The sequence below is a fragment of the Heptranchias perlo genome, chromosome 26, assembly GCF_035084215.1.
Source record: "Heptranchias perlo isolate sHepPer1 chromosome 26, sHepPer1.hap1, whole genome shotgun sequence".
Classification (NCBI taxonomy): Eukaryota; Metazoa; Chordata; class Chondrichthyes; order Hexanchiformes; family Hexanchidae; genus Heptranchias; species Heptranchias perlo.
The window spans coordinates 25,201,592-25,216,304 of NC_090350.1; positions in this window are offsets into that span (position 1 = coordinate 25,201,592).

A 14,713-nucleotide genomic window follows, 5' to 3' on the forward strand; every position below is an offset into this window, starting at 1 on the left:
GGCTCAGGTCTCATGCTGGCGAAGCTGTGCACGCTTGTTTGCTCGCGCCCCCTCTCCCCGCCCGCGCCCCCTCTCCCCGCACCCCCCCCCCCTCCCCCGCAACGCCGCACTCGTGCCATGAGATAAAATTGGGGCTTCAATGTCTACAATGGGAATATGGACGTTTCAAGTTGAGTAGGGAGACTAAGCTGATTAAACTACAAGATAAAAATTTCTTGTTTCTTATTACACGTTAAGAATCCAACATCCCCAAGTCAGGAAGAACACAGCCAGATGCAGAATAAAACTCATTCCACTCTGACTCAATGTTAAGCTACAAACTGCAACTTCTGGAGCATTCCCCTTGAACGCTGAACCAACAAATTAGGGTTGCAGACCACAAAAATCAGGAACAAATAATCAGACGTTTTAGTTGTGTGTACTTTTTTTGTCTGTCTTCAAACTCCCCCAAACATTCATTTTCAAATAGACAAATTAACTGCAATTTCAAATTTTAAAATGGTTTAAACAAATTCCAAACGTACAAATGGTGCTTTTATTCAGAAAGATATGTTGCTAACCTCAATAAGAAGCATTGAACAGAATCTTAAATTCCTCCTCAAAAATAGCCAACTGAAATTGTATACTGGCTCTTCCAGCCACAAGGTGTCCCTGTGGGAAAAATTGAATGGTTCGTCTTCCCAGATGTTGTTCATTACTGTGTGCTCCTCCAAACTAGATGGTGCTGTTACTGGAGGAAATAGGATGATACAGCATTTTAAAAAAAAGTTGGGGCTTTATCAATTGTTTCAGCTGGTTAAAAGCATTGAGTAACTCGGCTGTACAGACTGTGAAAATTTCAGTTCGCTTCCTGGTCTGTACTCTTAGCCAGAGCAATACAATTAAACTCAGTGCCCCTGGATTGAGAAGGGAAAGATCAGCCAGGGCTCATGTTGCCGATCACTGTGACCTTTGCTGGAAGTGGGATTTTGAGGGAAGACTCAGCTGGAATGCCCCCATTGACCAAATAATCTGACGATTGACACTCATTGTCTCTGACATAAGAAATAGCCACTTGTACAAGGCAGTGGAGACTGAATAATACTGACGGACCTTTTTTTTATTCATTCATGGGATGTAGGCGTCGCTGGTAAGGCCAGCATTCATTGCCCATCCCTAATTGCCCTTGAGAAGGTGGTGGTGAGCCGTCTTCTTGAACCGCTGCAGTCTGTGTGGTGAAGTTTCTACCACAGTGCTGTTGGGAAGGGAGTTCCAGGATTTTGACCCAGCGACGATGAAGGAACGGCGATATATTTCCAAGTCAGGATGGTGTGTGACTTGGAGGGGAACGTGCAGGTGGTGTTGTTCCCATGCGCCTGCTGCCCTTGTCCTTCTAGGTGGTAAAGGTCGTGCGTTTGGGAGGTGCTGCCGAAGTAGCCTTGATTAATTGCTGCAGTGCATCTTGTAGATGGTACACACAGCCACGGTGCATCGGTGGTGAAGGGAGTGAATGTTTAGGGTGGTGAATAGGGTGCCAATCAAACGGGCTGCTATGTCCTGGATTCTGCTAGCGAGAACAGAAATAGGAGAATAGACCAGATGAATGTATGGCTTGAGAGATGGTGTAGGAGGGAGGGGTTTAAATTCCTGAGGCATTGGGACCGATTCTGGGAAAGGCGAGACCTGTACAATCTGGACAGGTTGCACCCAAGCAAAATCGGGACCAATATCCTCGCGGGGGCATTTTCTAGTTCTGTTGGGGAGGATTTAAACTAGTATGGCAGGGGGATGGGAACCAAAGGGCAGGTACAGATAGGACAAACTCAGACCAGGAAACGGGAAGTAGAAAAGTAGTTAGCGACTCGGAAAAGCAAAAGAAGCAAAGGTTAAATAGTGTTCAGCACAGGAATTTGACGGGGTTAAAGGGTATATACTTCAATGCAAGGAGTATTACAAACAAAGCAGATGAGTAAGGGCACAGATAGACACATGGCAACGTGATATCATTGCTATAACGGAAACCTGGCTTAAAGAGGGGGATAATTGGCAGCTCAATATCCCTGGATATAGAGTTTTCAGGCAGGATAGAGTGGGTGATAAAAAAGGAGGGGGGGGAAGTAGCATTATTGGTTAAAGAATCAATTACAGTTGCGAGAAGGGATGATGTGCTAAATGGATCATCGATTGAGGCCATATGGTTTGAGCTAATAAATAAAAAAGGGGCAGTCACACTACTAGGAGTGTACTATAGATCCCTGAATAGCAAATGGGAGATAGAAGAACAAATATGTAGGCAAATTTCTGAGTGCAATAATAGTAGGGGACTTCAACTACCCTAACATCAACTGGGATTCAAACAGTGTGAGGGGCACAGAGGGTGCAAAATTCTTGATTGGTGTCCAGGAGAACTTTTTTAGCCATTTGACAAGGTCCCACATGGCAGACTGGTCAGAAAGGTAAAAGCCCATGGGATACAGGGAAATGTGGCGAATTGGATCCAAAATTGGCTTAGTAACAGGAAACAAAGGGTAAAAGTCGATGGATGTCTTTGCGAATGGAAATCCATTTCCAGTGGTGTGCCACAGGGCTCAGTGTTGGGTCCCTTGCTGTTTGTGGTATACATTAATGATTTGGACTTGAATGTAGGGGGCATGATTGGCAAATTTGCATTCGACACAAAAATTGGCCATGTAGTTGATAGTGAAGAGGATAGCTGTAGACTCCAAGAAGATGTCAATGCGTTGGTGGAGTGGGCAGACAAGTGGCAAATGGAGTTCAACCCGGAGAAGTGTGAGCTAATGCACTTAGGGAGGGCAAACAGTAAAAGGGGTTATGCAGTAAACGGGAATATATTGAGAGGGGTAGAGGAAGTGAGAGACCTTGGAGTGCATGTGCACAGGTCCTTGAAGGTGGCAGTACAGGTAGATAAGGTTGTGAAGAAGGCATACGGAATGCTCTCCGTTATTAGCTGAGGTATAGAATACAAAAGCAGGGATGTAATGATGGAACTGTAAAAAATGCTGGTAAGGCCACAGCTGGAGTACTGTGTGCAGTTCTGGTCACTACATTACAGGAAGGACGTAATTGCTCTGGAGAGAGTGCAGAGAAGATTTAGAAGAATGTTGCGAGAGCTTGAAAATTGCAGCTACGAGGAGAGATTGGATAAGCTGGGGTTGTTTTCCTTGGAGCAGAGGAGGCTGAGGGGTGACTTGATTGAGGTGTACAAAATTATGAGGGCCCAGATAGAGTAGACAGGAAGTACCTGTTTCCCCTAGTGGAGAGTTCAAGAACTAGAGGACATAGATTTAAACTGATTGGCGGAAGGATTAGAGGGGACATAAGGAAAAACTATTTTACCCAGAGGAGTGGTGGGTGTATGGAATTCGCTGCCCGAATTGGTGGTAGAGGCAGGGACCCTCCAACTCTTTTAAAAAGTACCTGGACCTGCACCTATAGTGCTGTAAGCTGCAGGGCTACGGACCGGGTGCTGGAAGGTGGGATTAGAATGGGCACCTGGTTGTTCTTTGAGGCGGAGCGGACACGATGGGCCGAATGGCTCCCTTCTGTGCTGTATCTTTTCTATGGTTCTATGGATGGTGTTGAGCTTCTTGAGTGTTGTTGGAGCTGCACTCATCCAGGCAAGTGGAGAGTATTCCATCACACTCCTGACTTGTGCCTTGTAGATGGTGGAAAGGCATTGGGGAGTCAGGAGGTGAGTCACTTGCCGCAGAATACCCAGCCTCTGACCTGCTCTTGTAGCCACAGTATTTATGTGGCCGGTCCAGTTAAGTTTCTGGTCACTGGTGACCCCCAGGATGTTGATGGTGGGGGATTTGACGATTGTAATGCCGTTTATTGTCAAAGGGAGGTGGTTAGACTCTCTCTTGTTGGAGATGATCATTGCCTGGCACTTGTTTGGCACAAATGTTACTTGCCACTTATCAGCCCAAGCCTGGATGTTGTCCAGGCCTTGCTGCATGTGGGCACAGACTGCTTCATTATCTGAGGGGTTGCGAATGGAACAGTGCCATCATCAGCGAACATCCCCACTTCTGACCTTATGATGGAGGGAAGGTCATTGATGAAGCAGCTGAAGATGATTGAGCCTAGGACACTGCCCTGAGGAACTCCTGCAGCAATGTCCTGGGGCTGAGATGTTTGGCCTCCAACAACCACTACCATCTTCCTTTGTGTGAGGTATAATTCCAGCCACTGGAAAGTTTTCCCCCTGATTCCCATTGATTTCAATTTTACTCGGGCTCCTTGGTGCCACACTCGGTCAAATGCTGCCTTGATGTCAAGCATGGTCACTCTCACCTCACCTCTGGAATTCAGCTCTTTTGTCCATGTTTGGACCAAGGCTGTAATGAGGTCTGGAGCCGAGTGGTCCTGGCGGAACCCAAACTGAGCATCGACGAGAAGGTTGTTGATAATTGTAAACAATTTTACAACACCAAGTTATAGTCCAACGATTTTATTTTTAATCCCACAAGCTTTCGGGGGCTTTCCCCTTCCTCAGGCGGTGTGGGATTAAAAATAAAATCGTTGGACTATAACTTGGTGTTGTAAAATTGTTTACAATTGTTAACCCCAGTCCATCACCGGCATCTCCACATCAAGGTTGTTGATGAGTAAGTGCCGCTTGATAGCACTGTCGACGACACCTTCCATCAATTTGCTGATGATTGAGAGTTGACTGATGGGGCGGTAATTGGCCAGATTGGATTTGTCCTGCTTTTTGTGGACAGGACATACCTGGGCAATTTTTCACTTTGTTGGGTAGATGCCAGTGTTGTAGCTGTGCCTCTGTAAGAAGCTAATGCTTTTCGAAGGGGAGAAAATTTGCTGAAAAATTAGGGTAGAAAAAACAAGTTTTGACTCCTCTTTATAGCACTCTGATATTCAGGTAAGCACAAACTTTGAATCATCACACATGTCCCTGATTCTGGTTCTCCCCTAGCAGCCTGTTGCTGCCTAACTGACACTGGTATCTGTGTCCTAATTCTTTTTCTTTCTTCACCAGCTATTCTATTATTGCACCAGACACATTTAATTTTGGTCAGCTGAGTCTGAATGCACGATGAAGCCATCACCAAGCTCACTGATAATCCACACAGGTAGAGTTTCTGTTTACCTGATATTCAGTGCCCACTCTGTTCCAATAGAGACCCAGTCCACTTAGCTGAGTTTAGAGAACTTTGGTGCAGGTTGGTAAGTGCCAAGGCTTAGAGCTCCCCCAATGTGCACGGAGTACTGCTGGGGTTTAACATGTTAAAACTATCCAGTTTAGCGGCACACAGCACTGGTGAGCTTCTTGCTGCTTGTCCAGCCGAGATCAATCTACCCATTAAGGCATTAGCTTGTAGAGCTATGGAAAGAATCTCAGTCCCCAGTGGTAAGTCTACCCCTCATTTGTGAGCCAGGCTGGCTGGTTGATTATCAACAGTCTCTGGAGTACTGCAACCTGCCTGTTTCAGGTATCAGATTAGCCAATCTGCCGTAGGATTGATTCAGTTCAAATATCCCACCGCCAGGCTTGTCATATTGGAGCTATCTCGACCTGATAGAGATCCCAATTACTTCCAACTCAAAGAGATTAGTCACTAGTTGGTTATTAGACAACTGACAAATGGGGAGTTTGAGCCCTTAAGAGGCAAACAACAAGCATCAGAAACTCCTCACAAATGATAAGGTGTGCAGCACAATCACTAAAATATATGAATGCAATGTTGCAATGTCAGTTGATTACAACACAGACTAGACAACAAAATACTCTTTATCTTCAGCTGGTATTTCTTTAAAAAAATGCTTTACTATTTTTGCTGTATAACGGCCTTTGATATCCTTCCCTGCCTGCTTGTTTCCCATATTCCCCCATCACACTTCAGTACTAATTTAACTAAATATCATCATAAGACATCAGGCTGGCACAATTTACATACAACTATATAAATCTCCCCAATCCGTCAGTTCTTTGCAGACCACAAACTTCAAAGACCAGCCAAGGGCATCAGATAAAGTATTTCCATTTTATATTTCAATGGTTAGTAAACAAAGCAAAAAAAAAAATCGAAGTGCCCACGTGAAGCATTACAATTAGCCTCTGGGTTCGGGAGGGTAAAGTTGGCCACGGATTCTGCTCATTGTTATTAGCACATGTTTGCATAAAGGTTCACTACCAAGGAAGATGGTAGTGGTTGTTGGAGGCCAATCATCTCAGTGCCAGGACATCGCTGCAGTAGTTCCCCAGGGCAGTGTCCTAGCCCCAACCATCTTCAGCTGCTTCATCAATGACCTTCCCTGCATCATAAGGTCATAAGTGGGGATGTTCGCTGATGATGGCACAGTGTCAGTTCCATTCACAACCCCTCAGATAATGAAGCAGTCTGAGCCTGTGTGCAGCAATACCTGGACAACATCCAGGCTTGGGCTGATAAATGGAAGTAACATTCGCGCCAGACAAGTGCCAGGCAATGACCAGCTCCAACAAGAGAGAATCTAACCATCTTCCCTTGACATTCAATGCCATTCCCATTGTCAAATCCTCCACCATCAACATCCTGGGGGTCACCATTGACCAGAAACTTAACTGGACCAGCCAAATTAATACTGTGGCTACAAGAGCAGGTCAGAGACTGGGTATTCTGCGGTGAGTGACTCACCTCCTGACTCCACAAAGCCTTTCCACCATCTACAAGGCACAAGTCAGGAGTGTGATGGAATACTCTCCACTTGCTTGGATGAGTGCAGCTCCAACAACACTCAAGAAGCTTGACACCATCCAGGACAAAACAGCCCGCTTGATTGGTACCCCATCCATCATCTTAAACATTCATTCCCTCTACCACTGGCGGACCGTGGCTGCAGTGTGTACCATCTACAGGATGCAATGCAGCAACTCGCCAAGGCTTCTTCGACAGCACCTCCCAAACCTGCGACCTCTACCACCTAGAAGGACAAGGGCAGCAAGCACATGGGAACAACACCACCTGCACGTTCCCCTCCAAGTCACACACCATCCTGACTTGGAAATATATCGCTGTTCCTTCATCGTCACTGGGTCAAAATCCTGGAACTCCCTACCAAACAGCACTGTGGGAGAGCCTTCACCACCCGGACTACAGCGGTTCAAGAAGGCCTTCTGAAGGGCAGTTAGGAATGGGCAATAAATGCTGGTCTTGCCAGCAGCGCCCACATCCCATGAATGAATAAAAAAAAATTGGGCTTGTCTGTGAAACCCACCTGCAGTTGAATACCAACATTTGCTGTCAAGGCTCAGACATGAAGAGTGACCATTTGGGCAACACACTGAGGGGGCTACCAGCACCTCTGGATCCATACCCCAACGAGTAGTCAACGTCTTGAAGATTGGATGGAAAGGGTGAAAATTGGTGGGAGTCAAAAAAAAGCATTCGCAAGAAGTTACCCACTCCCCCAGCTTATATTGAGTATACTCGTGATAATGCTGAGAATTATGGAGAGTTCCTCACTGTTCCGAGTACTATTCATTTTCCTACGCGTGCTTCTCATTTTACCTGTTTTAATATTTCATTTTTTACTATTTTTCTCTTCATTTCTACTTGTTTTTCTTTCAATATCTGATGTTAGTCTCAGCCACAGTACGATATAATACCGTATTAAAAGAAAAAGGCCTAATTATTTTCCTCGCTTGGTCTGAGGGACCTCAAAAGAATACTTTCTGCTCACCTTGACCAAAAAATTTTAAAAATTCATTTAGAAACCTGAGTAACTCTGTTCTCACCTCTACCGTAAATACATTCTTACACTTGCCAAAATTACAACTTTTTAAAATTAGCTGGAGGTGAATTTTTGTGCTATTCAGGCATTGGGACACAGAACAGATTCTGGAAAAACGCAGCTATCTAAGTTTGCTACTAGATGTGGAACATGGAGGGGGCAAAGATTCTGGTTTGAATTGCAATATTTCATTGATGCAGATGAAATTTCATTAATAGCTCAAAGAAGAAAAAAAAAGATTTCCAATATATTAAAAAAAAGATTTTTCCCCTCAGATTTAGATGAAAAAAAACTCTCCCGTTCAGAAACCAGATACATGGCAACCCTAGGACTGTCCTGTGAAGTTGATTGTTGGCAAGTGTGGCGTATCCAGAGAGGTAATACTATGCACGTAACCAAAGGAGAGTAGGTGGAGCCTAAATTTATGTCATCATAATGCTAACAGCCAGAATTTTTTTTAAAAAGTAGGTGGTCAGAAATATAAAATGCTTTAATATTACATAGGGCTTGGGGGGAAGCAAATTTCTTGACATGTGATTGAGATGTGTTTTGTTCCTTGTTTTATTTTGAATTTAAATTACTGTTTAAAAATGTAATGGTTATCAACTTGCATTGCTTTCGTTTTAGACCTGTTCAGTGGGTTGCCAGGCAATGTGCTGTATGGGAGAATAAAGGAACCTCTGGGCTTCCAGCAGGGCTGTTGCATTGTAATTCCTGGTGTTTTATTACCACAGTACACTGCAGTGCAGGGAGAGATCAGTGTTTTAATAAGGTTTGTACTGAAATGAGAAGTGCCTTTGTCAGCAGCCTCGAGAGAGTATTTATATCTCAGAGGAACACTTTTGCTTTGCACAGGTGATTATGTCAGAACAAGCATAAAATAAAATTGAAGCACTGAGTGACATCGCAGAGCAAACACAATAATGTTCGACAAGCAAATATTCAGTTAAGTAATTCCTTTTAATCAGGTTCTGTACAGCTGACTTCAGATAAATGTGCACCTGATCCAGGAATTGAATACAAAGATACCAAACCAGGTCTCATTTATTCCCATTATATAGAATCCCTGACCAAGGGATAAAATGCTTCTCAATTATCAGATTTTAATACACAGCATAAATAATCAATTCATTTCCAAATTTCCATTTACAGACAGCTGTACATTTTAGAAGTCTAATCATTTTATGCAAATACTTTATAATAATAATAACAAATAATGTTTTGCAATATATTTTCTTAGTTATCAGGTACTTTATTGTTTTGCATTGAATTATTAAATGCTCGTTTAAATGACTTGTGGTACAAAGATTTGCAAACTGTCTCTTTCTGTCTGTTTATAGAAATACTGAATTGAGCCTAAATATTTTTGGCAAGCTAGTTTATGCGCTTGTCTGGAGTCAATTGTATTAATCCATGCTAATTCCTGTTTTAGAAATAGCCCAGCTTTCATAAATATTCCGCATCACACATCAAAGTGGGTCTGAACTGATATATGCTCCAGTTCAGATTATAAATGAGTGAAGAAAGCATTTGTGTTCAACATTTTATTAGCCATTTTGGAAATTTCTATTTTTGACAAGTTGCATCACAATCTATTCGGCATTAGTAGTTCACTATCTCTTTCCAATTGCAGAACTTTCAACACACAATTATTTGGTCATGTAAACTCTGAAACTCATGGCACCAGGCTGCAAGATCTGAATGGCTTGGCTCCTGGAAATAAACAGAAAACCCCTTTGACCCACTCTGTACGCAATTCACCTTTCAAACTCGTGTAGGTCATGTCTGCAAAATAAATCCATTCAATTTTATTGATCTTGAGCAAACATCAGCTTTCAAATTCACTTCTGCCGCAGGTATCTACCCGGTTTCTAGGCTAGTACGTGAAGAATGGCCAAATGGGTGAGGCATCGGAGGGCTACTGATTCCCATGGATCCATGTCAGTGCTTTCAGGAGAGATGGGAGGGGATAAAAATCATCAAACAAGAATCAGAATCAAATCAAAATATACAGAAAATAATCGCCACACATCTCATAGATTACAAATCTATTTTATTCTTACCTCCTAATTGAAATAAATATTTTTTTTTGTGCAGTGAGTTGCTATGACCTGGAATGTACTGCCTGAAAGGGTGGTGGAAGCAGATTCAATAGTAACTTTCAAAAGGGAATTGGATAAATACTTGAAAAGGAAAAATTTGCAGTGTTATGGGGAAAGAGCAGGGGAGTTGGACGAATTGTAGAGCTCTTTCAAAGAGGTGCCACAGGCATGATGGGCCAAATGGCCACCTCCTGTGCTGTAAGATTCTATAATCTCATATAAATAAAATGAATCGGCACTGAAATTGCACTCTGCCAGCTCACGTCAGGCCGTTAAGTATTTGACACTGAGACAGTCCTAAAATCCCAGAGTAACAAGTCGCTCCATGCCTCCCTCATTGTATGAGCTTCATCAGTTTTAGTTGGAGTGCTAGATGGAGTGCTGTGCAGTGCTGAACTCCTCTAGCTTCTTGTGGGGTGGGGGAGGGGGAGCAGTGGTAGGAGAGCTAATGACAATTTCCCACTCACCTTCACCAGCAGATCATGAAGTAGCATTGATCACTGTGATGATGAAGACTGAGACTCGCTATCATGTCTTGTCCTGGTTAGATGATACAGGCTGGCAAGCTGATTAATGAAGGAGAAAAAAAAGAAGGAAATTAATATTGTAGCATGCAAATAGTTGAAAAAAAATTGTCGTTCCCTACTATACGACTCATTACAGCTCCAGTGTACACTTTTCTGGGTTTTTGCTCTACCATTGGTGCAAACCGTCGCAGGTTTTTTTAAGTTACAAGGCAGTAATTTATTTGAGGATAATGTGTGTGTATGCATTTCATGGTGCCTGCCATGTGTTGAGACTTTTTTCATTGTGCGGCATTATCTGATTTACATCATATTTTGTATTTTATGAGCATCTAGGGATTTTTGGATGAAATCATGCAGACATTAAACAATGCTTTAATGTGGCTGTTTAAAACTCCTCTGTCCACGATTTAAATGTCGGGGTTAACATGTTTGAAGTAAATAAGTCAACATCTTTATTAATTAATGCACCAAGAAATTTCATATGTTTCTTCCTAATATCACACAGCCTGATTCACCCCAATTGTTTCCATGTAAATTAAGTATTTCACGCAGTTGCAGGATATACTAATTTCTCAAGCTTCCTGCAGCAGCAACAGAGAACGTATGTGCATCTGTGCTCCTGATAAGAATGTACTCATTTCCATTCACAGGACTAATTTCCATATATGAATGTGTTGGTGATACGTGGTCACAATATCATCAGGGATTTATCTTAATTTCCATGGCAGCATTGTAAGCTAACTTATCTTTGCTAGTTCTTTTGTGTAGATTGGGCATGGGTCTCAGATGCAGAAACCCATCATGTTTAAGAGTGTCCAAAATAAGCTACTGAGAAATCTATACTGTTAGAATTTCCGACTGCCCAGTATGGATCCACACACGCTCCTCATAGGGACACCACCCCCCACCCCCCTTCACTTTCCTAAGTCCAGAGGACCCAAGCACAAGTTGGCAGAGCCAAGGCTTAGGACTACTGGAACCTAAATGTTCAAAACTACACCGTTTCCTAGTATAGAATACTGGTAAACTTCCAGCTGCTCGCCAAGCTGGGATCCATGAGGACACTGGCTTGAAGAGTAAGTGGGAAGAATCCTGGCCTCCATTGACAGGTCTAACCTTCCATGTTCTACTCATGAGCCTGGCTGATGGTCAATCATCACCATTGCACTGGAGTACTAAAGGAGGGCCCAGTTCAGGATTTGGATTAACCCCGCTACCTCAGAGGGTTCACTAAGTTTTGAGCATTCCTTAATGTAGCCATTTTGACCCCAAAGTGACCATTCTTATGCCCCGCTTAAAGAGTATTGTCCCTAGTTGGCCAGTTGTTGATTAGATAGGATGAAAAATGCCTGTTGGATGGTTGCGAGGAATTATATTGGTCAATGGATGTTAGTGACTTTGTTTATTAAATTAACTCTTTTTCACATGATCAAGGTGATGGTATGAAGCATAAGTCCTGAAGGTCATCAGATTACTATTTCATCAAATTTCTGAATTTTTCTGTTTTTATTGATGAGAATGTTGTTTTTCCGTCTACATAATAGTACTGTTTTCCTTTGGACAGCTGACACTCTCTCTCTGAAGTTAGGAGAGAGTGTGTTATTATTTGCAAGGGGTTCCCACATAGAAATGTTTGAGGATTGCTGCTCTGAAGCCAAGACTCATGAGTTCACTGCCAAATTGGCACAAACAAGGACAGAAATCTATAATGAGGTGTGCACTATGACGAGAAAGTCATAGAGCACATGTTTAACATATTAAAAATTAGATCTCAACATTTAGATTTTACAAAGGACACACGTCACAATAATGTGTAAGGTGACACCACGCGATATTACTGTTGACTTGCCAGAGGGTGGCAATGAGAGATTGATAGACAACATAGGCAAAAAAAGAATAAATAATGCAGCAACCAGGCATATGCAAATAATAACTTCTTTATGGAAGAAGGCATGGCTGTCACATGTTCACCTATGGTCCAGTAAAATAAGGTAGCTCAGAAAATTAGCAGACATGGTGTTGGTGGCAGTGTGCTGAGATGGATTGAGGTGACCCTGCAGGAGATGTCTTACTAGTTTTCTCTTTTCCTGGCTGGGTCATACCCCTTGAAATAATGTTGGCTTTTTGGTTCCAGTGATATCACCCTCTACCGCCCTCCACTGTTCCTTCTTCCTCGTCTTCCTTCTCCTGCAGGATGTTGAGTTTTCTTTCCAAAGTTTCAAGTTGTGGTTTAAAATGTGAATGCATTATCTGTGGAGATATACAAGAATGATTTATGAAATATGACCAGCATCATGAGGCTACCAGATGAAATATAACAACTTTGTGTACAAGCCTTTATGGAATATAGATTAAAAAAAGACAATTGATATTCATTATTTGTTTTACCTTCTATGTATTGTGTTATTGGCATTCATGTCAGGTTAGATATTATATGTTGGTTGAAAGTTTTGTTAAATGAATAGCCTGATACAATTTATAAGAAAGATAGCTCACCCCAATCCAAGAGCTGGCTGCGTGTTTGGTCCTGATCATTCACAACGTTCAAAGGTTTTCAGCTGCAGTCAGTATTTTGTTTCCATCCTGACAACTCTTTGGAGATTATTAAGGATTTTTTTGCACACTTCCCTTTGGAAGCTTTGTTAAATTTTGGATTACTTTATCCTAGGCATTTAGATGCCCAATGACCTGTTTGAGCCTATGAATACCTCTTTAAAATAAAAAACCCTTTCACTAGGCCTTCCTGATAACCCACTGCATGGTATGTAACTGAACTACGCAGACCAGGAATGTTCCAAATTCAGTTCTTGGTCTGTGTCGAGTTATCTTAGCAGGGATAGTGATATAATTGGCCACAGAGTCCCTGGACGAGGAAGAGGGAGAATCTGTCAGCGTTTCTGCTTTTGATTGCTACCCAGTGACTTCTGCTGGTAAGTATGTGTTTATATTGTGTTTAAACTGGATATTGGGCTCATGTAAGGGTGTAAGAGAGGATGATGGTCAGAAGAATAATATCTGCAGATCACAAGTCATATAATAATATATATTTCAGATTCCTGAGGAAAAACATTGGCACCAACATTACAATATAAATGCTTCATATCAGCTCCAGTGTAAATTCAGAGGAAGTATATGGAAACAACTGCCAAATGCATTCTAAACCAGGATACAGTGTGTATTGAAAATCCATAATAACTCAATACAACAACCAATGAGATGGTGCTTGTTCTTTATGGACAGGTGGACTCATACTACAGGTTCAATTCCACAGTGTTGATTTACGGCTCAATCTAATAGTGGAAGTACCCAACAGACAGGTGATGCGTCTCTCTGCAGGTTTTAACCCGTGAAAGAGGACACACACCAATAGTGATGTGAATGTAAAATAACCATTGACAATGATGAGTGCGATTAGTTTTGGAATGGTGTGGTGGCAGTGGTTGGTGTATTTTTTTAAAATGTAGTGAGTACTACCTATACTGTTACTAGATTTATATGTACCATTTGAGCTGTTGCTGGAAACCCCTCAGCAGAATGTACGGGCAAGCTATAAACAGACTGCAGTGGAATCTGTTAGTGTTGACATTAGTATCTATGTGGCATTTTAGCATCTTGATGTTGAAGCACTACTCATATGACAAGAAATGCAGAAACAAATACCCAACCCTCAAACTGCAGTAACTATTGCATTCTGATAGACCTGTGAAGAGATGAGCATTGCTATTCACATTCAGACACTCGGAAAGTTCACATACAAAAGATATTGCCGATATTTTCTCATCTTTTAACTTGTCTTAATTTTTCAATGTGTGACTTCTATGGTCACCATCCTGTGGATTGAATTGAGTGAAGTTGGAGATGTGTTTATGTACACTTGCATCATAGCATACAGACTTAGCACATCTCACCTTTCCAATCGTCTCCTCTCCTCTCCTGAAGATGTTAACTGATGCTGGGGTACAGTTCCATGAGAACTGGGCCCCCTTCTGTACCTCATCTCACCCAAGTGACCATTCTTCGTGTATGAACCTAGAGAGTGAGTGTTGACAGGCTATTCGGCTGTGGGGCATCATAGCACTGCTCGATCCTGTCCTCGCCTCACATTACAGCAGGGATCACTGAATAGCAACCTGGACTGGGAACACTCATCCAAAGGATGGAGGCTAATTAATGTACCTCTACCACCACCTTGGCTGAGATCATATAACTCAAAAGAGACCAGGAATAAAATCTAGGATGTTTCTCGTCTCTGGCAGTGCATTTACCAACTAAGACACTGTAAGACTTTATTGAATATACTTCATCCACAATGCTGCATTTGGTGCTAAATCTTTTACTGTCTGTAAA